This window comes from Hylobates moloch, unplaced genomic scaffold, assembly GCF_009828535.3.
Source record: "Hylobates moloch isolate HMO894 unplaced genomic scaffold, HMol_V3 SCAFFOLD_9, whole genome shotgun sequence".
NCBI classification, from domain to species: domain Eukaryota; kingdom Metazoa; phylum Chordata; class Mammalia; order Primates; family Hylobatidae; genus Hylobates; species Hylobates moloch.
This window is the reverse complement of record NW_026652284.1, coordinates 108,034,421-108,061,539: the sequence shown is the minus strand read 5'-3', so window position 1 is coordinate 108,061,539 and position 27,119 is coordinate 108,034,421. Positions and strand designations below refer to the sequence as shown.

The following is a 27,119-nucleotide window of genomic DNA, read 5'->3' as shown; positions in this document are numbered from 1 at the left end:
GTCGTCCCTTCCCCTCCTGGCTTTTAGTACACTGCATTCATTAAAGTAGCTGAGAAAAAAAATGGTAGATGTTTTTAACGTAAGGCCTGAGAGCTTCCATATCCTGTGCTGCATTGAGTTTTGGGTTTGTTTCCTTATTCACTGTCTTCTAGATCTCAGACCCTAGCAGAAGGTCTCAGGATGGACCTAGTAAACTCTGGTCATATCTCCAGCTTGGCCGTCTTTTATTTTTTTGTTCTTTGCTGCAACCCTGCCTTACTTTGTAGCTACTAGAGTGGACAAATGGTTCCTTTGTTGAACCTCTTCAAAGGCTTGGTTTATTGTTCTATAAGTGCCAAGCTCAAGCCAGTCTCAAAAGTTTCCACACTTTGGCTCAGTGGCCTGTCTTTGCTATGGTCCTTTTGGGCAACATATGTCCCCACAATGGGCCTTTGCATGGTTGGACATACAGGTCACTGCAAAGGAAACCCTTGGAGAGAAACTTTTGCTTTTTACAATTTGATCTTCATAGAAAGTCAGTAGAATAGGAATCTATTCTTTTAGGGATCTGCAGAGATCCCAAGCTATGGCTTCTGACTTTCTTTTCAAAGGCATACTTTCTGAGAGTAGCTCACCCTTGGTTGCTTTTACTTTTATATTGTTTGTTTCCTCTGTAACTTCTTCTACATGGACTTGATATTATAGAGGGTGCTTTCTTGAAGGCATCTCACGACCTCCAACCACCAAAGCCAATGGCCTTGTTCTCATTTTATTTTTGGACTTTTCTGTTTGCTGTCAGGCTTTTGGAAATGATTATTCTTTTGATTTCCATAAATCCATGGGTCTCAACCAGAGGCAATTGGCAATGTCTGGAGACATTTTGGGTTGTCACTAAGGGATGGGGCCTTACTACTTGGAGTTTTTAGTGGGTAGAGGCCAAGGATGCTGCCAAATGTCCTACATTGCACAGGACAGTTCCCACAACAGAGAGTGGGGCTCAAAATGTCACCAGTGCTGAGGTTGAGAATCCCTGGGTTCACTCCACATTCTCCTGATTATATTCCCACATATTCAACTTGTTCTTCTGTTTCCCTTATTGGCTCACCTTCCTCTTTTACCCACTACCTATAGCTGTTAGAATCATCTTGCAGTAGCTTCCTAATAGCTCCTAGTCTCTGCCACTCCATTTAACCTTGCGCACTGATTAATTTTCCTCTTCATTTAAAATTCTTCAGTTGACCCCCATGGTCCAAAATGAGGTTCTCCCTTATGAGCTTGGAATTCCAAGCCCTCATGCATCTGGCCTCCTCCTTATCTTACCCTATTTCTTACCAACTCTGCACTTCAGAGAAACAGGTCTATTTACAGCCACTCTGAGTGACACACAAGTTTCCACCTCAGCACTTTGGTTCAGGCAGTTCCCCAGACTTACTGTCTCTTCTCTTCTTGATTTATCTAAGAACCACCTTTCCTCCCAGCCCAAGCTCAAGCCCCATTTTCTCTGTGGACTCTTCCTTTTCCCATGATCATCTTACAGAATCATAAAAGTATGGAGCCAGAAAAAGTTCTGGAAAGCATCTAATTAAGCTGTTCTGAGACATAAACCTTTGTTCTCAGGGTGGAATCCAGGGTCTCTGGCCAAAATAGACTAACTGTGGTTTTCTAGCTATCAGAGAAAGGCCTCCTTTTTCTTTTCTTCATGAGATTATAAATGTCCTGGGGGTCTAGAGGAGGGATAGCATTAGAAGAAATATCCAATGTAGATGATGGGTTGATAGGTGCAGCAAACCACCGTGGCATGTGTATACCTATGTAACAAACCTGTGTGTTCTGCACATGTATCCCAGAACTTAAAGTATAATTAAAAGAAAAGAGAGAGAAATAAATAAACGAAAAAAATAGAATGTTAGCCCCTGCCAAAAAAAAAAAAAAAAAAGTCCCAAGGCCAGGAATCAAGTCTGGCCCATAGTTAATATGAATGAATATATGCTCACTCTACACTGGGTAAGAGAATGAAGTCAATGGGCAGACTTTCTCAATAACTTTTTGGCTATACAAGAATCTAGAATATAAGGACAGGTTGCTGAATCAGGTTGGTTGGAGACCTACTCTGTCATGATCACCTGATAAATCTGTCAAGTCACATGACCTCTCTGAATCTCACTTTTCTCATCTGTAAAATGGGACTACTATAATTGTAGCACCTATCTTATTGAAGGTGTTACAGGAATTAAATGAGATAAGCCACTCAACACAGAGCCTGCTGTCTGGCCCACACTCAGCAAATGTTAGCAATTGTTAATGTGAGTTCCAGATTTAGCAGAAAGTTATGTATTGAGCTGTTTTAAGTTAAATGTATCAATATTTCATGGTGTTTCATAGTGAGTTCCATGAAATTGATGTCCTTTATCACTTCATCAAGTGTGAAAAATTGTGGACTAATACAAGCTTGTCAAGTTGAGGTTTAGAATCACAAAGAGATTATCTAATGTTTGGAGACAATTCCAAACCCACCCGCTTCCTGTCTCCAACTCTTGCACGACTTACTTACTATTCCAAGTGTATGCTGTTTTGCAGATCATTCTATTCAGAAAAAGCAAAATTCTGGAAGTTCAGGAAGGCAGAATTAGGCATTGTTCCTACTTAATAGGAATCAATGCTTTATGTTAGGATTTCCCTCCTTTCACTGAATTCATATGATGCCCCGGGGCTGATCCCTGGGGTGTGGTCCTGGAAACCCAGGGCACCTTTATTGCTAGCTAGACAAGGCTGCTACTGAAATCTACAGCTTGCTTTTTTTTTTTTTTGCCTTGGTGAGCGGATCTGGACATTGGAAAAACTGTTTTCCTTCAAAGCGTAAAGCATAGATCAACACCCAGGTTTAGAAACTCTTTCTAACTTCTGATCCACATTTTCTGCTAACACATCAAGGGTTGCCAACTCAGATGCTTACAGAGGTTTGGCAGGAAATCTAAACGAAGAATACAATAGGGAGTGGTGGAGACTATGGTAAACTGGAGAGTATTTGCTTGTGTAGATCTGGTGGCTCCCATTTGGCACCTGCTCTGGTGGTTACCCTGAAATATGGGCCCATGGGTGGCAATGCTTCCAGTTTTTCAGGGAGGGTGGAAATCCAGGTTTTAAAATGTTAGCAACTTATTGTAAGAATTATATGGAGATTTCAAGTCAGCAGCAGTGTGTTGGCAAAAAAAAAAAAAGAAATGGAGAAGCAAAGTGTGTCTATGGGCAGAGGTGGCCCTAAGGCTGCCAGCCTGACATCTCTGCTCATATGTTTTAGTAATCCAATTCAAGCGTCTCCCTGTAGGAGCTTTTCATGATCCTTTCCCCTTCCCTTGAGAGTTTAAACCATCCTCTCATTCTTCTGTGTTAGAAAATACAAGTCTGGCCAGGCGTGGTGGCTCACATCTGTAATCCCATCACTTTGGCAGATCGCTTGAGCCCAGGAGTTTGAGACCAGCCTGAGCAACACAGTGAGACCCTGTCTCTACAAAAAAATTAAAAAAAAAAATTAGCCGGGTGCAGTGCCTCATGCCTGTAGTCCCAGCTACTCGGAAGACTGAGGTGGAGGAGAGAGATCGCTTGAGCCCTGGCTGTTGAGGCTGCAGTGAGCCAAGACTGTGTCACTGTGCTCCAGCCTGAGTGACAGAGTGAGATCCTGTCTCAAAACAAACAAACAAACAAACGTTCAAGTTTTGGCCAGAGATGCGGTGGTTCACGCCTGTAATCCCATCACTTTGGGAGGCTGAGGCGGGCAGATTACCTGAGATTAGGAGTTCGAAACCAGTCTGGCCAACATGGTGAAACCCTGTCTCTACTAAAAATGACAAAAATTAGCTGGGCGTGGTGGCGCATGCGTGTGATCCCAGCTACTCGAGAGGCTGAGGCAGGAGAATTGCTTGAACCTGGGTGGCGGGGGTTGCCGTGAGCCCAGATGGTGCCACAGCACTCCAGTCTGGGTGACGGAGCAAGACTCTATCACAAAAAAAAAAAAAAAAAAAATTCAACTTTATAGTTTTTGTCCTTTTTAATGTCTGATTCCTTGAGGAGAAGCTTCTGGGGTCAGTATGGATTGTGTTTTACTCCCGTTCTCACCCATCAAGCCTCAAGGTGCTATTTACAGAGTAGGTGGTCTCCAGAGCCCAGCACAGTGCCTGGCACGTGGTAGGCTCTCTGTAAATGCTTATTGAAGGAATGCTATTAGAGAGAGCTTCCGAGCTGAAGGCACACCTAGCCTAACCCAGTTTTAATCATATATAGAGAGAAGGGTTAAGAACTCTTCCTTGCCCTTGCTTTGGTTCCATTGATGGGTAGGGCTCTGTTCAAGTGTCCTTGTTGATGAGCTGGGCCCCGACATTGTTGGAGCAAGGGTGATGAGGATGGGAGTCATTCCATATGAATTGCCTTCATTGACCAAAAAGCAAATGCAATGAAATAAAAACCAAACCACACTTCAACAACAGTGTGGGACAGCACCCCCTGCAGGTGCTTTCCTCACAACTTTATAATCCCTCTGGAGGAAAACCCTATCTGAATTGAAGAAGGAAGGGAAGAATGGGAAGATGGTAACAGAAACTGGGCTAGGGAGAAGCTCATACTGTCAGAGTTTTCAAATGGCAAATGATGACCCCTTAGTGGATCATGAAATCAATTTAACAATGTTCACTATTTGGATAATGAATACATTTAATGCCCAGACTTGACGACTATGCAATGTATACGTGAAAGAAATCCTCACTTGAGCCCTCTACATGGTATAAAAATTTAAAAATAGTAAATAAGAAATGAATTTAATGACTCATGATGAGCAATTTCACAAAATGGACTAGCACAGAAAATATCAAAGTGTATTGCAGATGAAGTATTCTTTTATGAATCTTTTCTCTCTCTCTCTCTCTCTCTCTGTGTGTGTGTGTGTGTGTGTATGCACTTGGACGATACGGGAAATGTATCTCTGTGAGTTAAAAAGGTTAGAAAGCCCCACTGCATTCCTTCCTTAAATCTCCACAGTAATCCCAGGAGGTGTAGGTTAAAATTCCATTTAACAGATGGGGAAAATTGAGGTTTACAGGGACTTGCTTAAACTCACACGGTGAATAGCAGTCATGAGATTCAGCACCAGAAACCTTTTGATATCATAACCTGGGCTGCCTCTGCCCTGTCACTGCCCCAGTTGAGCCAGGTGCCCGGTGCTTTCTATTTCTCTGCTGCTGGTGATGACCCGAGCAAATTTTCTTAGGGAAATAAGGAAGGAAGGAGAGGTTACCTCTTACTTTTGCCATTTTCCGGGGGCATAATGCCGAGGGGTAAAAGGCACCATGAGTATCGAGACAGTGGATACAGAAAAATGGACAAATCCTTGTCCTCCAAGGGGCTTGTTAAAACATATATTCTTTCTCTTTCTTCTGGAAAGTTTCATAAGACAAGTTAATAATATCTGTGCTTGTAAAGTAGACTTTGGTTTTGGTAAGAAAATGAGAGCAGAGCGGCCAAGCACGGTGGCTCACGCCTGCAATCGCAGCACTTTGGGAGGCCGAGGTGGGCGGATCACCTGAGGTAGGGAGTTCGAGACCAGCCTGACCAACATGGAGAAATCCTGTCTCTACTAAGAATACAAAATTAGTTGGGCGTGGTGGCACATGCCTGTAATCCCAGCTACTCAGGAGGCTGAGGCAGGAGAATCCCTTGAACCCGGGAGGCGGAGATTGCAGTGAGCCGAGATCATGCCATTGCACTCCAGCCTGGGCAACAAGAGTGAAGCTCTATCACAAAAAATAAAACAAAAAAATAAAAAAAAATAAAGAAAATGAGAGCAGAGAACAAGGCAATGATGGGTGCACAGGAGAAGAAATGGGTTAACATAAGCCTTGGCAGTCCTGTGAATCCCTACAAGCCAGAGTTCGAATTCTGTCACTGCGCTTGACTGGGTGTGGTGCCTTAGAATTACTTCACTTAATTGAGCCTCAGTTTCTCAATCTGTCGAAAATGGCAACAACTATAGCTGTCTCCTAGAGCTGTCCTGAAGCTTAAATGACATTGCAGGCACTCAAAAATTGTAGCTGCCTGTTGATGTTAAGGTTAACTGTGTTCTGGCTGGGCGTGGTGGTTCACACCTGTAATCCCAGCCTCTGGGAGGCTGAGGTGGGCAGATCGCTTAAGCTCAGGAGTTCAAGACCAGCCTGGGCAACATGGTGAAACCGCATCTCTAAAAAGATTAACCAGGCGTGGTGGCACATGACTGTAGTCCCAGCTATTCAGGAGGCTGAGGTGGGAAGATCGCGTGAACCTGGGAGGCAGAGGTTGCAGTGGGCTGAGATTGTGCCACTGTACACTCCAGCCTGGGCTATAGAGAGAGACTGTGTCAAAAAAAAAAAAAAAAAGCAGTATTCTTTTTAAATTAATTTTTTTTTTTTTTTTTTTTTGAGACAGAGTCTCGCTGTCGGCCCAGGCTGGACTGCAGTGGCGCGATCTCGGCTCACTGCAGGCTCCACCCCCCCCGGGGTTCACGCCATTCTCCTGCCTCAGCCTCCTGAGTAGCTGGGACTACAGGTGCCCGCCAACACGCCCGGCTAATTTTTTGTATTTTTAGTAGAGACGGGGTTTCACTGTGTTAGCCAGGATGGTCTCGATCTCCTGACCTCGTGATCCGCCCGCCTCGGCCTCCCAAAGTGCTGGGATTACAGGCATGAGCCACCGCGCCCGGCCTAAATTAAAAATTTTTTTTAATTATTTTTATTTTTCATCACAAAAAGATCGAATCCAAAGCACCATTCTTTGAGACCAATCTGGGCAATAAAGTGAGACCTCATCTGTACAAAATAAATAAATAAATAAAAAGCCAAAAAACCACAAAAAAACCCAAAGTCCTTTTCTTTGTCTCAGAGTCTCTGTTTTCTTCATTTCATGTCCTCAGGGTGGAACATCACTGCCCACCTCAATCCTTATTCAAGGATTCCATGAGAGAATGCACAGTACAGCCTAAGCCCCGTGCTGTGGTGGGCAACCTGGTGACGTCTATATGTGGCAAGCCTTATCACTGGGGGTACAGCCGAGGCTGGGAAGTTCTGCTCCACACTTTCTGCTTGTGGTCATTGCATCCGGATTCCCAGTCTGCAAAATAAAGCAGACTCCTTTCTGTGCACCTCCATCCAAACGTATTTAGAACGTCGATGCTTTCGGAAACCCTTGCCTGTGGGCCATGTTGGAATTCTTACCCTCGCTGCAGCTCTGCAGGGTGGGATGTGAGGGAGGGAGCAGATGTTGGAAACTGGCCAGGGGACTTCACAGACCCAACAAAGACTTTTTTTCAAGGGTTGATTTGGTAATAGGCAGAGGGGAATTCCAAGGATAAATAATAATTTATGCAAGGAATGCCATCTGCTTCTCTGGTGAAGCATTAGTGCATAATTGCAGGCGCAATTTCCTTCCACTCCTGTCCTTTACCATTCAGCTCCTTAGTCATTATATTGACACCTCCCGAGCTGGCTTTTTGGGTGGGTGGAGAGGCATGGGGTGTCCAGCTTGGATGTTGGCTGAAGACAGTTTGCCGTAAAACTGAAATAATTAATTGGAATACATTAGAAGGTGAAACACTAAATATGAACTTATTGAAGTTCTGGCCAGTATATCCAAATACTGTGCTGGAAATTAATAAAAACTGACTTCATTGGAAATATAAAATTGTAAATTAAATTTGGTCTTTGAACAAAGAATCTGTTATAGGGCTCTTTAATTAGATTAGGAATCAAAAACTTTATGCCCCACTCCTTCTCCGTGCCACCGTAGCCTGACTTTGGCATCTTTGAGAATGTTATGGGACTCTTTATTTACGTATGAATTCTTCTGTCTCTCTTCATAGCTTGGATAACTTCTTGCAGTGGTGTTGAGGGGTAAAGTGGGTTTAGGCAGGGCGAGAGGGAGGTGGGAGGTTTTGAAAGTCATGCTAACGTACTCAGAGCAGAGGCAGCAAACTTGCTTGAGGACCAAGTCTTGCTTACCGGTAGGCTGGCTTGGATGACAGATTTTGACCCTCTCAGCATTTATAACATTTAAAAATAGGTGCCAACACTTACAAGTCAATAGATTTCACATTAACAATCTGAATTTGTGCCTTTCCTTAAACAGGCAGATTTGGTAATTCTGGGCCTGCATTCAGAAGTGGATGGGAGTTGAGGAGCAGCCGGTTTCTTTTAAAAGAGCCAGGAGCTGTTCAGTTTGCCCCAGTCTCCGCTGCTCCCATATGCTCAGCCCACTTATTCATCCATAGTCCCTTTCTGGCTTGTGCCTGTCCTTCGTAGGCATTTGTTCCCTGATTTAAAAAGTTTCCTGGTATATTCATGGTTCGGATTATAGGGAAGAATTGCATTCAGAAAGAAGGTATTTTTTAAAGGTTTGTTTAATAATGGTGATACTATTTTAGCTAATATTAGACACATATATGCTCATGCACCTGCCTCCCTTTTTAACTTTGTAATGACAGCCTTATGGAGATAAAGTTCACATGCCATATTATTCATGCACTTTAAGTGCATGGTTCAACAATTTTTAGTTACTCACAAGGTTGTACAGCTATCACCACAATTTTATTTATTTGTTTTGAGAGAAGGGGTCTTGCTCTGTCACCCAAACTGGTGTGCAGTAACACAATCATAGCTTACCGTGGCCCCAAACCCCTGGAATCCAGTGATCCTCCCCACTTCTGGCTTCTGAGAATCTGGAACTGCAGGCATATGCACCCGGCTAATTTTAGAAAACCTTTTAGAGACAGGGTCTCACTATGTTGCCTAGGCTGGTCTTGAACTCCTGGGCTCAAGCCATCCTCCCACCTCAGCCTCCAGAGTAGCTGGTATTGTAGGTGTGAGCTGTAGTGTCCGGCCACAGTCAATTTTAGAACATTTTCATTACCTCCAAAGAAACCCTGTACCTATTAGCAGTTACTCCCCGTTTCCCACAACATATTCAGCCCTTGGCAAACATCAACTTACTTTCTGTCTTTATGAGTTTGCTTATTTTGGCCATTTCATATTAATGGAATCATGCAATGTGTGGTCATTTGTCCTGGCTGCTTTAATGTGGCATAATCACTTCCAAGTTCATCCATGGTATAGCATTATCAGTACTTCACTTCCTTTTATTGATAAATAATATTCCATTGCATGGATATATCACATTTTATTTATCCATTCATCCATTGATGGGCATTTGGGTTGTTTCTACTTTTTGGGGATTGTGAATAATACTGCTATGACCATTTCTGTACAAATGTTTGTGTAAATATATGTGTTCTTTTATCTTGGGTCTATCTATCTATTGATGGATGGAAATGCTGGATCATATAGTTTTGATATAGTTTTGCTTTTTTTTTTTTGAGATGGGGTCTCCCCCTCTGTTGCCCAGGCTGGAGTGCAATGGCACAATCTCCACTCACTGCAACCTTTGCCTCCTGGGCTCAAGCAGTCCTCCCACCTCAGCCTCCTGTGTAGCTGGGACCACAGGTGCATGCCACCACATCCAATTAATTTTTGGTATTTTTGGTAGAGGCAGAATTTCACCATGTTGCCCAGGCTGGTCTTGGAATCCACCCACCTTGGCCTCCCAAAGTGCTGGGATTATAGGCATGAACCACCACACCTAGCCTTCATATAGTAATTCTATTCTCACCATATGAGGAAATGTTGAACTGTTTTTCAAAGTGGTTGCACCATTTTATTTATTTATTTTTATTTTTATTTTTTTTAAGATGGAATTTTGCTCTTGTTGGCCAGGCTGGAGTGCAATGGCACAATCTTGGCTCACTGCAACCTCTGCCTCCTGGGTTCAAGTGATTCTCCTACTTCAGTCTCCCAAGTAGCTGGGATTAAAGGTGCCTGCCACCACATTTTTTAAGAAGGAGTCTTGCTCTGTTGCCCAGGCTAGAATGCAGTGGCATGATCTCGGCTCACTGCAACCTCTGCCTCCTGAGTTCAAGTGATTCTCCTGCCTCAGCCTCCTGAGTAGCTGGGATTACAGGCGCCCACTACCGCTGCGCCAGGCTAATTTTTGTATTTTTTAGTAGAGAAGGGGTTTCACCATCTTTGCCAGGCTGGTCTTGAACTCCTGACCTCATGATACACCCGCCTCGGCCTCCCAAAGTGCTGGGATTACAGGTGTGAGCCACCACACCCGGCCACGCCTAGCTAATTTTTTGTATTTTTAGTAGAGATGGGGTTTCACCATGGCCAGGCTGGTCTCGAACTCCTGACCTCAGGTGATCCTTGGCCTCCCAAAGTGCTGGGATTAGAGGCATGAGCCACTGTGCCCGGCCAGCACCATTTTATATTCCTGCCAGCAGTATATGAAGTTTCAGTTTCTCCACATCCTTGTCAATACTTGTTGTTATCTTTCTCTCTTTTTCATTATAGTCATGTCAGTGGGTGTGAAGTGGTATCTCACTGTGCTTTTTGACTTACCTTTCTTTTTTGTTTTGTTTTTTTTTTTTGAAACAGAGTCTTTTCTGTCACCCAGCTTGGAGTGCAGTGGCACAGTCACGGCTCACTGCAGGCTTGAACTTGAGAGCTCAATTGATACTCCCATCCCAGCCTCCTGAGTAGCTGGGACAGCTGGGACTACAGCCATATGCCACCATGCATGGCTAATTATTGTATTTTTTGCATAGAGAGTGTTTCACCACCTTGCCCAAGCTGGTTTGAACTCCTGGGCTCAAGCAATCTGCCCTGCCTCAGCCTCCCAAAGTGATGGGATTACAGGCATGAGCCACCATGTCCTGCCAACATTGAGCAACTTTCCATGTGCCTATTGGTCATTTGCCAGGCCTGTTGTAAGTGCTTAGGTCTAGCAATGCTTTACTCCATGACAGCCGTGGGGACAAGTACTATTGTTACTACCTTTTCCTATCACATGCCAGGCTCAGACTTTAAGTTGCAAGCTTTCTTGTCAACAAATAAAATGAATACTATTCAATGCAAGGACGTTTTAGTTCCGACTCAACTGTCAATGTATAGTTAGCACTTAATAGTCAATGCCTCAATAATTCCTATTCATCCTGTTTTTCCTGACTCAGAAACTGTACATGCTATTTTTTTCCTTGATTAATTATTTCCTTGGTTAATTTAAAAATTTAATTTTAAAATTTAATTTAAATTTTCCATGTAAATTTTTGTTCTGGCTATTTCTGCTTTAATTTTATTATTATTATTATTTGAGATGGAGTCTCGATTTGTCACCCGGGCTGGAATGTGGTGACACGATCTTGGCTCACTGCAGCCTCCACCTCCCAGGGTTCAAGCGATTCTCCTGCCTCAGCCTCCTGAGTAGCTGGGACTACAGGCACACACCACCACACCCAGCTATTTTTGTATTTTTAGTAGAGATGGGGTTTCACCATGTTGGCCAGGCTGGTCTCAAACTCCTGGCCTCAGGTGATCTGCCCATCTGAGTGCTGGGATTACAGGCGTGAACCACCACACCTGGCCTTTCCTGGCTATTTCCTTGTTTAATTTTTTCCTTGACTAATTTTTGTTTATCTTCTACATTTTCAGAGAGGCTTTCCTGACCTTGTTGTCTAAATTAGGACCCTTATTCTTTTTCACAGAATAAGGATAATAATATGTGGATTTACCATAATAACATTCATTTATTTTTGTGCCTTTATATTTTCTTATCTTTCTTTTATTTATTTATTTATTTATTTATTTATTTATTTATTTATTTATTTTTGAGACGGAGTCTTGCTCTATCACCCAGGCTGGAGTGCAGTGGCACGATCTCGGCTCACTGCAAGCTCCGCCTCCCGGGTTCACGCCATTCTCCTGCCTCAGCCTCTCCGAGTAGCTGGAACTACAGGCGCCCGCCCCCACGCCCGGCTAATTTTTTGGTATTTTTAGTAGAGACGGGGTTTCGCCGTGGTCTCGATCTCCTGACCTCGTGATCCGCCTGCCTCGGCCTCCCAAAGTGCTGGGATTACAAGCGTGAGCCACCGCGCCCGGCCTTATCTTTCTTTTAAATGAAAGTTTTTGTTTTATAAATTTGTAATCATGCTATAAATGTTCCTTTGTATCTGCCTTTTCTCCTATTTCACATTGTGTTACAAAAATTGTCAGCATCATTGAAAGCAAATGTTAAATGGCTGCAAAATAGTCTATTATGTGGTTATAAAATATCTCATTTAATCATTTCCTTTTTAAAATTTGAAGTGTGTCATTGATTTGCTATGGTAAATAACACTGATATGAACATCTTTGGGAATAAATCTGTTTTTAATATTTAGAATACTTTTCTTAGTGTAGAATCCAGTTATTGAATCAGAGGCATTTGTAAAGTCCTTGATTCATATTACTAAAGCTTGAGGAGAAAAGGAGATGTTGTAATTTGCACTGCCTCAGGAATATTTGAGCATGCTATACTAACCAGACTCATGTCAGTACTGTTTATTATCATTTTAAAAACAGCTTTGCTGTAGTCTGCATTTCTTTGATTTACAGTGGAAACACATCTAATAATTGCACAAATGACAGAAACACATCTTAATTGATACTCCAATTAAAAAAATAGATAGTACATTATTAGTGCATTTTCCTAAAGGAGCGCAAGAAAGACTGAACAGGAGCATTTGTAGGTGAGGATAAGAGAATGAAGTGACCTGAACAGGCCCGAGAAAATTGCTGATAATGGGATTTGCAGATAAAGCAGAAGGACACATGGCTGGACTATCAGTCCGTAGCTCATTTTTTATGCCTTATCAGAATAGAGGGCTGCTCCCCTGTAAATGATGGCTACACCTGGCAGTGTAATAAAAAGTGCTGTGGGTGGATGGGAAGAGCTGCAGAGATGGCTCCCGGTGCAGAAGACACAGAACTGAAGATGCTGACAGTTGCAATGAAAGAAGCCTTGGAGAACACTGAGAGGTTAGGAGTTTTCAGACATTTTATTGGATTTATTTTATTTTATTTTTTCTTGAGACAAGGCCTCTCACCTCTGTCACCTGGCTGAAGTGCAGTGGTATGATCGCGGCTCAACGCAGCCTCAACCTCCTGGGCCCAGGTGATCCTCCCACTTCAGCCTCCTGAGTAGCTGGAACTACAGGTGCACACCACCACACCTGGCTAATTTTTGCAGTTTTTTGTAGAGATGAGGTTTCACCATGTTGGCAAGGCTGGTCTCGAACTCCTGGACTTGAGTGATCCACCCATCTCGACCTCCCAAAGTGCTGGGATTACAGGCATGAGCCAACACGCCCAGCCTTTATTTGGTTTGTTTTACAAGTGGACTATGTTTTTTTTCTCTGTAAAATCTCAACATGAAACCTGGGGTGGGGATGGACAGGGGAAAACAGAAGGGTGATTTGGTCCACTCTCTCACTCATCAAGGGCCTTGAGATATTGGCCATTGTCTCTGGGTGAGATTATTGTTATTATCATTTTAAGATGAAGTTTCACTCTGTTGCCCAGGGTGGAGTGCAGTGGCACGATCTTGGCTCACTGCAACCTCTGCGTCTCCAGGCAAGATCATTAATGCAGTCTCAGAGACATACTGAAAGGATGGAGAGATTTTCAGCCTTTGACTCTCCAATAAGCACTTACATGTATTCATCATTTAGTCCCCACAGCAACCCAATCAGATCAGTGCCCATTTTATTTACATTTTACAAAAGAGGTAACTGCAGTGTGGGAAAGTTAGCTTGCCTGGGATTCAAGAATAAATAGTACCAAGGTGGGCAGATCACTTGAGGCCAGGAGTTCAAGATCACCCTGGGTAACGTGTCAAAAGCCAGTCTCTACTAAAAACACAAAAATTAGCCAGGTGTGGTGGTGCATGCCTTTAGTTCCAGGTACTCGGGAGGCTGAGGAATGAGAACTGCTTGAGTCCAGGAGGCAGAGGTTGCAATGAGCCAAGATCATGCCACTGCACTCCAGCTTGGGCGTCAGAGTGAGACTATCTCAAAAAGAAAAAAAAAAAAAGTAAATGGTGGAACAGGGATTCAAATTCAGGCAGTGTGAAGAGGACAGGATGGAGATTTTGAAGCTGGAGAGCATGAGCTAAGCTTAGTGGATTATCACTGGGAAAATGTGGTTCATTTTGGTTCATCTCTAAAGCTGAAGTTTCATTGAAGTTGATATTAGCCAACCTTGGCTTCCTGAAAGATATCAATTAAATCAAGCAGTTGAAGTAAGCAGAAGAGATGGATGGCAGGGAAGGTCAGGAGACCCTCATTTAGCCATTTGAGAGAAAGAGCCTGAAGAAATCAATAGGACATTCCTATTAACTGTCCATTCACTTGTTCTTCCTCAGATTTGTAATTTCTGAACTAGGCAGTGTCGTGGTTAGAGAAGAGAGGACATCAGATTCCAATGCTTTTGTCCCTACTCCATAAATCTGTACTACTCAAACTCTCTCGGCCTTCATCCTCTTATCTTTAAAATGGGGATAATAAATACCTCATGGAATTCTTGGAGGAATAACTAAGATAATGCATATAATTTGCTGATAGTACTTGGCGCATATTATGTGTTCAATCAATGTAAACTTAATATTTAGTAATTTTTTTTCAACAAATGTTCACTTAGCTTTACTTGTGCACTATTGGGTTGGTGGAAATGTCTTGGATGACCCACTAATGGATAAGATAAAATTCTGAGGGTAAAGGTTTCAGCTGCAAAACCCTCTTTCAAGAAATGTGTTTAAAGGTAAGAGTTTTGGAGGGCTAGGACTGCATAACTTACCTATGATACAGATAGCTCAGGAGAAAGAGAATGGCCACAAAGTCCACTGAGAAAACAGTGAGCAAGGTCTTCTCGACATGGATTGTGAATTATGTGTCTTTCATTTTTATTTCTTTTGAGACAGGATCTCTCACTCTCACCCACGTTGGAGTGCAGTGGTGTGATCACGACTCACTGTAGTCTTGAACTTGCCAGGCTCAAGCAAGCCTCCTACCTCAGCCTTCTGAGTAGCTGAGACCACAGGGATGTGAAGAGACAGGGTCTCACTATATTGCCCCGGCTAGTCTCAAACTCCTGTACTAAAGCAATCTGCCCACCTCAGCCTGCCAAAATGCTGGGATTACAGGTATGAGCCAAGGCGGCCTATGTGCCATTTAGCTGTCTATGATGAACAAAAGGAAACAACCCAAACACTAGCACTTCTTTGCTACTTAATGTCAAAATGAGGACCTCTGTCAGAAAGCTACGTTTACCCCCGTCTCTGAGAAAGCGGAATTGAATGAACTGGAAAGAATTTGGGCCATAAAACAAGGTCCCTGAATTAGCAGATCACCTTCTGTGAATAAATCATCTAAATATTACATCAGAGCTCAAACAAAATTTTGTGTCTCTGAAGTGATACTTTGAATCACTTTTCCTGTGATTAAAAAAAAAAAAAAATGGCCAGGCGCGGTAGCTCACGCTTGTAATCCCAGCACTTTGGGAGGCCGAGGCAGGCATATTGCGAGTCCAGGAGTTCGAGACCAGCTTGGCCAACATGGCAAAACCCTGCCTCTACAGAAAAATACAAAAATTAGCCAGGCATGATGGCACATGCCTGTAGTCCTAGCTAATCAGGAGGCTGAGGTTTGGAGGATTGCCTGAGTCCAGCGAGGTCGAGGATGCAGTGAGCTGAGATTGTGCCACTGCGCTCCAGCCTGGGTGGACAGAGTGAGACTCCGTCTCACTATATTGGAAGGCAGTGGTTGATCACAGCTCACTCCCACTATCTCGACCTCCCTCGACCTCCCAGACTCAAGTGATCCTCCCATCTATCTCAGCCTCCCTAGTATCTGGGATTACAGACTTGTGCTACCACACCTGGCTATTTTTTTCTGTTAAGAGATGGGGTCTCACCATATGGCCCAGGCTGGCCTCAAACTCCTGGGCCCAAGGGATCCTCCTGCTTTGGCTTCCCAAAGTGCTGGAATTATAGGCGTGAGCCACCAGCCTTATCCTATTAAGTAGTATTTTTAAAGAATATTGGATTTAGCTAGGTGTGGTGGCTCACACCTGTAATCCCAGCAACTTGGGAGGCTGAGGTGGGTTAATTGCTTGAGGCCAGGAATTCAAGACCAGCCTGGCCAACATAGAAAAGCCCCGTCTCTACTAAAAATGCAAAAATTAGCCAGGTGTGGTGGTGCATGCCTGTCGTCCCAGCTACTTGGGAGGCTGATGTATGAGAATTGCTTGGATCTGGGAGAAGGAGGTTGCAGTGAGCCAAGATCATTCCACTGCACTCCATCCTGGGTGACAGAAAGAGATCCTGTGTCAAAAAAAAAAATCAGATTTGGTACAAAAATTATCATATAAACAGCTATCATTTTTGCAGCATGTGTCACATGGTAATTCTACACCTAGAGCTTGATGCATCGTTATTTCATTTTAATCACTTAGCACTCAGAATCATCCTGATTCTAATTTTATAGATGAGAAAACTGAGGTTAGAGAAGTCATAATTTACCTGAAGACACACAGTTAAGAACCAGAATCAGGCCCGGTGCAGTGGCTCATGCCTGTAATCTCAGCACATTGGGAGGCTAAGTTGGGAGGATTGCCTGAGATCAGGAGTTTGAAACCAGTCTGGCCAACATGGTGAAATCTCATCTCTACTAAAAAAATACAAAAATTAGCTGGGTGTGGTGGTGGGCACCTGTAGTCTCAGCTACTTGGGAGGCTGAGGCAGGAGAATTGCTTGAACCTGGGAGGTGGAGGATGCAGTAAGCGGAGATTGCGCCACTGTACTCCAGCCTGGGTGACAGAGCAGACTTCATTTCAAAAAAAAAAAAAAAAAAAGAATCGGAATCAGCCTAGACAAGTCTTGTGTGATGCTCTAGGAGTAGGAAGGTGGTTCTAGTCTCAGTGTTGCTCCAGACACTCTGGATGCCCTGCAGTGGCTAACTCAGCCTGTCTTCTCTAACGTAAATGTATGTGCTCTGCTGCTCCACACTGTTCTCGTCAGGATCAAATGCAATGCTGGACAGAAAAACCCTTTGGATTTCTCACATTTCTGGTTAGCTCTGTGGACAAATCCCTTTCTCTCCAGGCTTCATTTTTGCATCTGTGCATTGGGACTAGCTGCGTGAAACTCCCTTCCAGCTCTGAAAGTGTAGAATTTTGCATCTTCACACTTCTCCCAGTTCCTCAGTGGTGAACTGGAGACATTGGTTGTCACCAGGAGAGGAAGGGAAGCTGTGAATGCTTCCATTTGAGCTTTGGGGTTAAGTAATGTTGGTAATTTCAAAGCCTCATTATCTTGCTCCCTAATGTTTTGCTTCTAAATAACTGTAGTTTTAGGAGAGGGGAGCTTGAATAACAATGCTGGAAATTATTCCACTGGGGAAGGTGATGGGTATTTGGAGTTTTTAGTTTAGCACATAGTGGCCAAATTCTGCTCAGTCCCCATCAAGAACTATGCAGTGTTTTGGAATTGAGCCTATTATTAAGTGGGCACTGAGTGGCAGAGGATAATATAGCAAAGAGTGGGGGAATACACAGTAGTTACCAGCTTGGGCTTGGGGGTCCAACAGCTTGATTCTAATCCCTGTTCTCTTACTCCATAGCTTTGTGATCTTAAGTTCTCCAGGGCTAATTCTCCATGGCTTGTGAATGAGATTCTACCCTGGGCATATTTCACTTAACAATATAAGCTTATGTGATGGTTCCTCCCGTGGAAATCAAAAGGCCTATGTGTTAAACACTCAGTTTGTTTGAAAGCCGCTGAAATTAGAATATTTCTTTTGTTCTGAAGATAACCCATCATAAACCAGTTGAAAAGGTGGGTGTTCTCAGTTTTTCTTAAATGTGGAGGTGGGAGGATCTCCTGCAGTTTTTTTTTTAAACCATCATATGAGGGCTGCAGCAGTAACCTCCAGATTTTTCAGGAATACCTAGAGCTTCTAAAGGTCCCCATCATGACTCAAATTTCAGATGCTACTATTTTGTTGAAGAAAGCATTCTGCAATTGCTTTAACCTGTTGCTACTCCCAAAAGGCCTATACTAAGGTTCAATAGTGTTCATTTTTTACAGAGATATTAAAAACTCAAGAATGAGGCCAAGGAGGCCAGGTATGGTGGCTCATGCCTGTAATCCCAGCACTTTGGGAGGCTAAGGTGGGCAGATCACTTGAGGCCAGGAGTTCAAGACCAGCCTGGCCAATGTGGTGAAACCCCATCTCTACTAAAAATACAAAAATTAGCCAGGCATGGTGATGTACACCTGTAGTCCCAGCTATTTAGGAGGCTGAGGCAAGAGAATAGCTTGAACCTGGGAGGCAGAGGTTGCAGTGAGTTGAGATCGTGCCACTGCACTCCAGCCTGGGTGACAGAGTGAGAATCTGCCTCAAAAAAAAGAAAAAAGAGAAAATGAGGCCAAGGAAAGTTGGGGAGTGTTGCACAGTTGTACTAAGCACTCACCAAATACCCAAGGGGCTGCGTATGTCTCCTGGCTTCCCTTGCAGGAAGGCTGATGCCGGTGATTAGTTCTGGCCATGGACTGTGAGTGGCAATGATGCATATTATTTCACAGCCAAGGTCATTAAGAGCTTTGTGTCTCCTCTTTTTTTCTTTTCTTCTTTGGGGTGACCATAGAATTGTTCTATTGGGATGATGGAACTACAGGATGAAAGAAGTCTGAATACTAGAAGTACCAAAGAAAGCTGCACTGCAGAGTTGCTTGACCAGCAGTGGACTTGTGTGAGTAAGAATCAAATATTTTTTCTTTCTTCTTCTTTTTTTTTTATAAGCCACTGAAATTTCAGGCTTTATTTATTATTGCATCATAGCTTAGCCTATCCTGAGCAATAAAAGCCTGCACTTCTCCTGCAGTAGATTCTTTGGGTGGCTGCTGGCTGAGATTTATTTAAACTAGGAAAAGATCATCTCACAGTATACAGTCATTCACCTTCCAGTTCCCGCTTTTCAGGTTTTGCCTTGAAATTACTTTGGAGCAACACACCTGGCTTGAATCACAGCTCTTCTACTGATTTACTGGTTAACGTTGAGCAAATTGCTTTACATCTCTGAACCTTAGTTACTTCATCAGTAAAAAGTTGAACATAGTTTGGCTTATTGAGATATTCTACCATTCATTGTCTTTCAGCAAGCTTCTTATCTTTCTCCACTTCAATTTCTTCATCTGTTAAAAAGAGAAAAAACTGTTTCTTACCTAAGTTGTCCTAAGAATGAAATGAGAAAATACAGAGAACCCAGCCATTGTGCACACTTAGTGTCCTTTATTGCTACCTTTTCAATCCATTGAGACCTCCTAATTTTTCCTATCACTCTCTGTTTTATTCCTTTCTTTCCCCCTTTCTCAATTCAGACTTAATATATAAATTCTTCTCCTTTTTAAGGAATCCTTAACTCTTTTGAGGTTGGTTTGGTGTCACTGGTAAAGAATACACTTTCCAAAATAACTCTGAGCAAGTGTGTGTGTGTCTGTGTGTCTGTGTGTGTGTTTGTGTTTAAACTACACCCAAGTTATGAAAGGAAACAGTTGCCAGGAGTGGAGGGCAAAGTTAAGTCCACACCTGAAGAACATACTTAATATACTGATAAAGACCGAAGGACCTAATCATTTGTCTTGAAGAAAACTGAAACAGTTACCCTGATAAAAAGACCAGTTGAGAACAATTAAAATCTCTGCCACTTATCTGAAGCCAAACAAGAATAACCTCAGTGAGTTTGAAGGTGAGAAGTCACTTAAGCAGAAACTCAGGGAGCAGGATTCCTTGAGAAGGAGGAAATTTACAGCAATGATTTTCCTCCATGGTCCTCCATAGGTACCAGCAAGGCATGTACAAGACAGTGAGTAATGGGCAGGAGTGATCTGTGTGCCAGGTAGGAGTCAGAAGACAAGAATGGCAAAAAACAACCCCAGATAATGACAACCGGGGTTTGCATACAGATTTTCTTTCTTTCTTTCCTTTTTCATTATTTTTGCTTGCACTTTGTGGTTATCCTTGGAAAGATTGGCGCCCCAGAAGGAAGAGTAGAAAGAACCAATTGACTGTTCTCAAAACAAAACAAAACTCAACAAAGGCCCTTTCTTCCTCAAAGACTATTCCCATGGAAAGTAACCAGCGAGCCCACTTGGAATTACCTGACTGCAAAACAATGCCACTTTTCTTAAAGGGAGTTAGTTTTCCACTCACCCAATTTAAACATGGCTCCACAGAAATTGCCGAAGCCTTCCAAAGGATGCTGTCCTCAGACTAGAGACCCAGGTAGAGAAATTGAAGGCTGACAGGAGCACTTTTTTTGAGTGAGCCAAAAATACAGGTTAAGAGGGAGCCTCTCTTCTCAAATGATGTTGATAGTCAGATACATCGTTCAGATCTCCACTGTTGAGCCGTGAGAGCTTGTTCAACAGCCTTTTCTCCAGCCCTCTGAAAGGGGTGTGTTGCTTTGGTTCTGAGAACATTTGAAACCAGCCTAGCCTTTTTAAAAAGCATATTTAAATTTTTTTGGGGGGGTTCTGCATAGTATATATATTTAATAAAATGTATGTGCAATCATTAAAAAGTCAGGAAACAACAGGTGCTGGAGAGGATGTGGAGAACTAGGAATACTTTTACACTGTTGGTGGGACTGTAAACTAGTTCAACCACTGTGGAAGTCAATGTGTCGATTCCTCAGGGATCTAGAAAAAAAAAAGCACATTTAAATTTTTTGGGGGGGTTCTGCATAGTATATATACTTAATAAAATGTATGTGTGTTGAGATGGGCATGTTTGCCTTCTTTCCCTCTGAAAAATGCACATTGCCTTTGCACTCAAGGCAAGGAAAGAAAAACCATAGAGGCATCGTGGAGAAGAATCCCATCCCAGCTGAGGGAGGAGAGCAAGGGATTTGTTTTTTTCTCTAATTAAAATCAAATGTGAGCGATCATTATAGCTTTTTGCTAGTTCTTTCATTCCATATCTCAGGAATCCTTCAAATATAATAACCCAAGAGGGGTATGGAAGGCTTATCCCATAGAGCTACAGGGAAATACAGACTTTTTTTTTCCCCCAAAAGCTAAATCTGAAAGTGTGACTAGAGAGCTGTGTTAGGAGCTGCTTGATTATCATGAATTGAATTCTTGACCAAACAGTGCACTTCGTTTTTTGTTTGTTTGTTTTTTTGAGACAGAGTCTTGCTCTGTCACCCAGGCTGGAGTGCAGTGGCACAGTCTTGGTTCACTTCAACCTTCCCCTCCCAGGTTCAAGTGATTCTCCTGCTGCAGCCTCCTGAGTAGCTGGGACTACAGGCATGCGCCACCATACCTGGCTAAGTTTTGTATTTTTAGTAGGGATGGAGTTTTGCCATGTTGGCTAGGCTGGTCTCGAACTCCTGAACTCAGCTGATCTGCCCACCTTGGCCTCCCAATGTGCTGGGATTACAGGTGTGAACCTGAATCTTTAAAAAAAAAAAAAAATTAACAAAGCCATCAACCGAGGGTTCTCCTAACTCTAGCCTTTGTAGAAAAGTGATTCATTGTCATTGAATCTTTTTAAAGATGAGTAAGTGTTCTTCAAATCTTAGTGTATTTTATTTTGTAAATAAATACACTGGAGTTTGAGACCAGCCAGGGCAACAGAGTAAGATTCCGTGTCTACAAAATTTAAAAATTGGCCAGGCACGGTTGCTCACACCTGTAATCCTAGCACTTTGGGAGTCTGAGGCGGGCAGATCACAAGGTCAGGAGTTTGAGACCTGCCTGGCCAATATGGTGAAACCCCGTCTCAACCAAATATACAAAAATTAGCTGGGTGTGGTGGTTGGCGCCTGTAGTCCCAGCTACTAGGGAGGCTGAGGCAAGAGAATTGCTTGAACCTGGGAGGTGGAGGTTGCAGTGAGCCAAGATCATGCCACTGCACTCTAGCCTGGGTGACAGAGGACGACTCAGTCTCAAAAAAAAAAAGGAATTACCTGTAGAGAAGATGTTAGCCAGGCGAGGTGGCTCACGCCTGTAATCCCAGCATTTCGGGAGGCTGAGGCATGTAGATCACTTGAGGCTAGGAGTCTGTGTCTCTACTAAAAATACCAGAATTAGTCGGGTGTGGTGGCACATGGTAATCCCAGCTACTTGAGAGGCTTAGGCACGAGAATCGCTTGACTTCTGGAGGTGGAGTAAGACTCTGTCTCAAAAAAAAAAAAAAAAAAATTAACCAGGCACAGTAGCACATGCTAATTTTTTACTCAGGAGGCTGAGGTGGCAGGATTGCTTGAGCCTAGGAGGTCAAGGCTGCAGGGAGCTGTGATCACACCACTGCACTCCAGCCTAGGCAATGGAGTGAGACCTTGTCTCAAAAACAAAACAAAACTAAAAAAGAACACTATCTATTACACTTCTAAGTCAAAATTTACATCAAGACTTAATCACGCTGCTCCTCTAACCAAAGAGGCCCATCTAAGTGAAAATCAGAGATGGCTGAAATTATAAGATGAACTCTTAGAAGAAAAGGGGCCGGGCATGGTGGCTCACGCCTGTAATCCCAGCACTTTGGGAGGCCAAGGTCAGGAGTTCGAGGCCAGCCTGGCCAACATGGTGCACATGCTGTGCAGATATGGCTACGAGAAATAAGGAACCAACATGGGCGTTGATGACAAGTTTTGAGACATTTTGTAATCTGTGATCTCTGTACTATACATTTTGATTCTTTCACTCAGAGGCTGACTGGAAGATTCCGTCCCACCTTGCTTCTTGCAGCTTAGAGGCTGGCTGATCTCATTTGTGCATGATTTAGTTTCTCAAGAGCTCCAGACGAAATGGCATCTGATCATTTGTCTCCTGCTTTCTATGTTGCCTCGCATTAATTAAAAGCATTAATCTGTAATTCTCTCATTTATGCAGAAAATATGTTGCGGTATACATACCAACCCAAATGTTTGGCAGTGGTGGCACAGACATAAACAAGACATGGCTTTTAGCCCTCAAGACACTGTGTCTATAAAAAATAATTTAAAAAAATGAGTGGGGCATTGTGACACACACCTATGTTCCCAGGTATTGAGGAGGCTGAGGTGGGAGGATCATTTAAGCCTGGGAAGTTGAGGTTGCAGTGAGCCGTGATTGCAACCCTGCACTCCAGACTTGGCAACAGAGTGAGACCCTGTCTCAAAAATTAAATAAATAATAAAAAATAAAAGGAGAAAGATGCATGTAGAAATGATTGCAACGAGAAATGGTGAGTGCAATGAAGGGGATTAAAGCCATAGTGCATGGTGGCCCGAAGGTGTCTGCAGTCAGCCTGGGTCTTGGTGATTCTCTCCTGTTTGTCATGTCTGTGTCACAGATTCAGGGACATTATAAGAAGTGCCTGGGCCGGGTGCAGTGGCTCACTCCTGTAATCCCAGCACTTTAGGAGACTGAGGTGGGCAGATCACAAGGTCAGGAGTTTGAGACCAGCCTGGCCAATATGGTGAAACCCCATCTCGACTAAAAATACAAAAATTAGCTGGGCGTGGTGGCGGGCGCCTGTAGTCCCAGCTACTTGGGAGGCTGAGACAGGAGAATTGCTTGAACCCCGGAGGTGGAGGTTGCAGTGAGCCGAGATTGCACAACTGCACTCCAGCCTGGGTGACAGTGAGACTCTGTCTCAAAAAAAAAAAAAAATTGCCTGTAGAAAAGATGTTAGGCAGGTGAGGTGGCTCATGCCTGTAATCCCAGCACTTTGGGATGCTGAGGCGCGTGGATCACTTGAGGCCAGGAGTCTGTCTCTACTAAAAATACCAAAATTAGCCGGGCATGGTAGTGCATGGTAATCCCAGCTACTTGAGAGGCTTAGGCACAAGAATCGCTTGAACTCTGGAGGCGGAGGTTGCAGTGAGCCACGATCATGCCACTGCACTCCAGTCTGGGCGACAGAGTGAGACTCTGTCTAATAAATAAATAAAACAAATAAATAGAAAAGATATTATGGAGGATGTTGTTCAATTTTTGTACACTGTGTGTCTCTTTAGGAGATCCCTAGAGGCAATTGTCCACCTGACTTCAGAATCAGAAGTAGCTCTGCTTTTCCTGAGAAGTGGTGTGGGTTTTGCCTTATGGATGCTAACTGAGACTGGATCAGGTTCCCTTTTTTGTATCAGCTGCTGGTACAAAATTGAGAGTTGAGAGCCAAAACTGTACCCTTATCAGCTGTCAGTAACTTAAGGTATGTGTAGAGCAACAGACAGAGTCTCTCTCTGTACTCTGTTGTAATTTCCTGCACTTGGTTTTTATTTTTTATCTTTCATTTTCCATGCCTTTTAATTTGTGTCATTTTTGCTCTATTTTTAAAAAGCCTCCATGAATATTTCTAGTATAAGGCAGACTATATATATGATAATACTATATAATGATAATAACAAAACCCTCCCTGTCTCAGGAGGGGACAAATGATAGGGGAGGTGAATTGGATAGTGGAACAGGATATTTCAGGCAGAATGAACACCATCTCAAAAAGCAAAGAAATGTGAAATGCGCATGAGTTCTGGCTTCCATTTTTGTGTCATGAAAGGAATTCAACTAACAACACATTCCCCCTCACCGCCTTAACATTGTCTTCTTGTTCTATCAAGTGCGTTCTGGATATTTCTAATGTCTTCGATTAGGATGAACAAGCTTGGAGGAGGTAATCACAAAGCAGCTTTCTCCAGCTTACACCATCCAACCCCTTTTAAGTCCACTCTGGGGGCTTGTTAATCCCCATGGCCCTAGAAGAAAACTCAGGCAGGCCCCAGGACGTTCCTAGGCTCTTTTCACTTTATCATAAAGCAATGTCTCAAATGGAGGAATTAAACTACCCGTTCTGATGTAATTCCAAATTGATTACAGTTGAGGCTTTTGCCTTCTCCTTGCTCAAGAGGGAAGCCTCAACTGGGGAAGGGCTAGAGATGGTTTCTTCTATCTTTGCTAGTTTTTCCCTCCCCCATTTCCCCAGGGGTGGAGCTCAGGGAAGGAGTGAGTAGAGGAGCAAGGAAGTTATTGCTTGGCTGACTTTGGCATGGAGACTGTAGTGTCACGGGAGCCCCTCGCATCCACTTTTTCACTCCATCTCTTGCTTCAGCGACCAGCTGTAATGGGATTTGCTTGGAAACATAGTGTATTCTTTGCTTTCTGCTCTAGGGCCTCTTTGCTTCCACCCTGCAGCATCCCAAAGGGACCCACTCAGCCTTTCTGATGCATGCTTGAGAGCGTTATAAACCCATAGAGCAATGTTTGGCCATCAGGGTGGCAACTGGAGGACAAATGCTTCCTCTTTCTTTGTCTCAGAAGGTCAATCTTGCAGAGCATCCTAAAAAGCTCCTTAGCAAGCCCTCTGATGAGACTGAGCCCCAGTTGCTCACAGAGCAATGAGTTCAATGATGCAACCTTGGACCAGCTCTTTCTCCTCCCCTTTTACTCTTTCTAACTCCCATTTTTTATTTTAGTGGTCATTTCCCAAAACAAACTACCTGCATGAAAACCCTTGTCTTAAGCTCTGCGTTTTGGAGGAACTCAGGCTATTGGAGATATCAAGCAATTAGATATCTGTTCAGTTTTTGCAGCAGTTTAGAACTTACTTTCTTATAGATGCTTTTATGAGTTCATTAGAAAACCCTGTCCCTGGGGACTTCTCATCCATGGTTTCTTGACAGAGCAATCAATCACCTCTTTATTTCCATGGGTCATTATTTTCACCCATGGCTACTAAGGTAGGAATGGCTACATAATCTGTGGGGCCCGGTGCAAAATGAAAATGTCACGATCCTTGTTCAGAAAGTATTCAGAATTTCGAGAAGGCAATGGCAGTGCATTACACCTAAGTGTGGGGTCCCTCTTAGTGGAGGACCCTGTGTGGCTGTACAGGCTTCATATTCATGAATCTAGCCCTGCCTCTGGCCTTTATATCCATGTTTGCAATTAGGTAACTCCACATCAGGTCTCTCCCAGAGAGCTCTACATCTGGCCCATGAAATGCCACATCCTTTGCCCAGCACTCTGTTGACACTATTGCATTTGCCAGCCTTTTCTAGATTTCTCAGTGTAAGTCATATGCAATGCATGAGTTATTATTATTATTATTTTAGAAGTGGAGGCCTCACTCTGCTGCCCAGGCTGGTCCCGAGCTCCTGGACTCAAGTGATCCTCTTGCCTCAGCCTTCCAAAGTGCTGGCATTACAGATGTAAGCTACTGTGACCAGCCTGCATCAGTATTTGTGCTAGCCAGACCTCCAAAAGGTCCCCAGTGATCCTTGCCTCTTGATTTTTATGACCTCCCGTAAAAATTTAGCCCTGACCTCTGTGACCAATAGAATATGGCAGAAATAACAAGGCATTACTTCTGAGGGTAGGTCATAAAAGGTGTTGTAGCATTTTGGCTTTGTTTTCCTGATTTGCTTACTCAGGAGGAAGCCAGCTACCACGCCTCCAGGACACTCAGGTAACCCCATGGAGATGACATTGCAGAGAAGAACTGGTCGAAAGCCAGTATCCACTTTGCTATCTGTGTGAATAATCTACCTTTGAGTGAGTCCTCCAGCCCACATCAAGCCTTCATATAACAGCAGTCCTGGAGGACATTTGATTGCAACCTCGTGAAAATTGAAGTAGGAACTCACCAGGCGAGTTGCTCCTGAATTCTGCAGGCATAGAACTGTGAGAAATTACAGATCATTATGGATATTTTGAGTCACTGAGCTTTGGGATGATATGTTATGCAGCAAAGGATAACTAATACAGTATTAGAAAGCAAGCCTTCCTTTAGGTAGGAAACAGCTCTTTTCAAACAAATCTTCAAGCATCCTGTCTCTCAATTTCCATGCTTCCCATGGACCAGACGTGGCTGGTCATCTCTGAGAGACAATTTGAAGGGTCATGTTAGGTCCTGATGAAGCAGGCTGCCTGGAGGGACCATCTAACCCTAGGAGAGAAAAGCTGCAGTTGTCTGGATAGCATTGATCCTGTTTATACACTCAACTCAGTGTGAGAGATTTTAAAAATTTAATATGAGAGATTTATATAGATATCTTTGCCACTTATTTTTATCTTTTATTTCTCTATCTTGTTCTAAGGTTTCATTTTAGAATATGCCTCAACTTTCATTTTCACCACCAGTTATATTTTCTTACCCAACTTGAAAATCAATGGGACCAATATCTTGGGATATTTTCCTCCACCATATCCTCAGTGATACC

At 43.3% G+C, this 27,119-nt stretch overlaps 1 long non-coding RNA gene across 1 annotated transcript in view; it reads left to right on the top strand.

The window, feature by feature from the left end:
* LOC131384196 (uncharacterized) overlaps positions 1–26,562 on the top strand; it is a 28,927-nt gene extending 2,365 nt beyond the window's left edge. Inside the window, exons 2-4 of the long non-coding RNA XR_009214818.1 lie at positions 14,839–15,060; positions 23,922–24,115; positions 26,331–26,562. This is a non-coding gene — a long non-coding RNA (uncharacterized LOC131384196). The remainder of the gene's footprint in view (positions 1–14,838; positions 15,061–23,921; positions 24,116–26,330) is intronic.
* Positions 26,563–27,119: the final 557 nt, after the last annotated feature.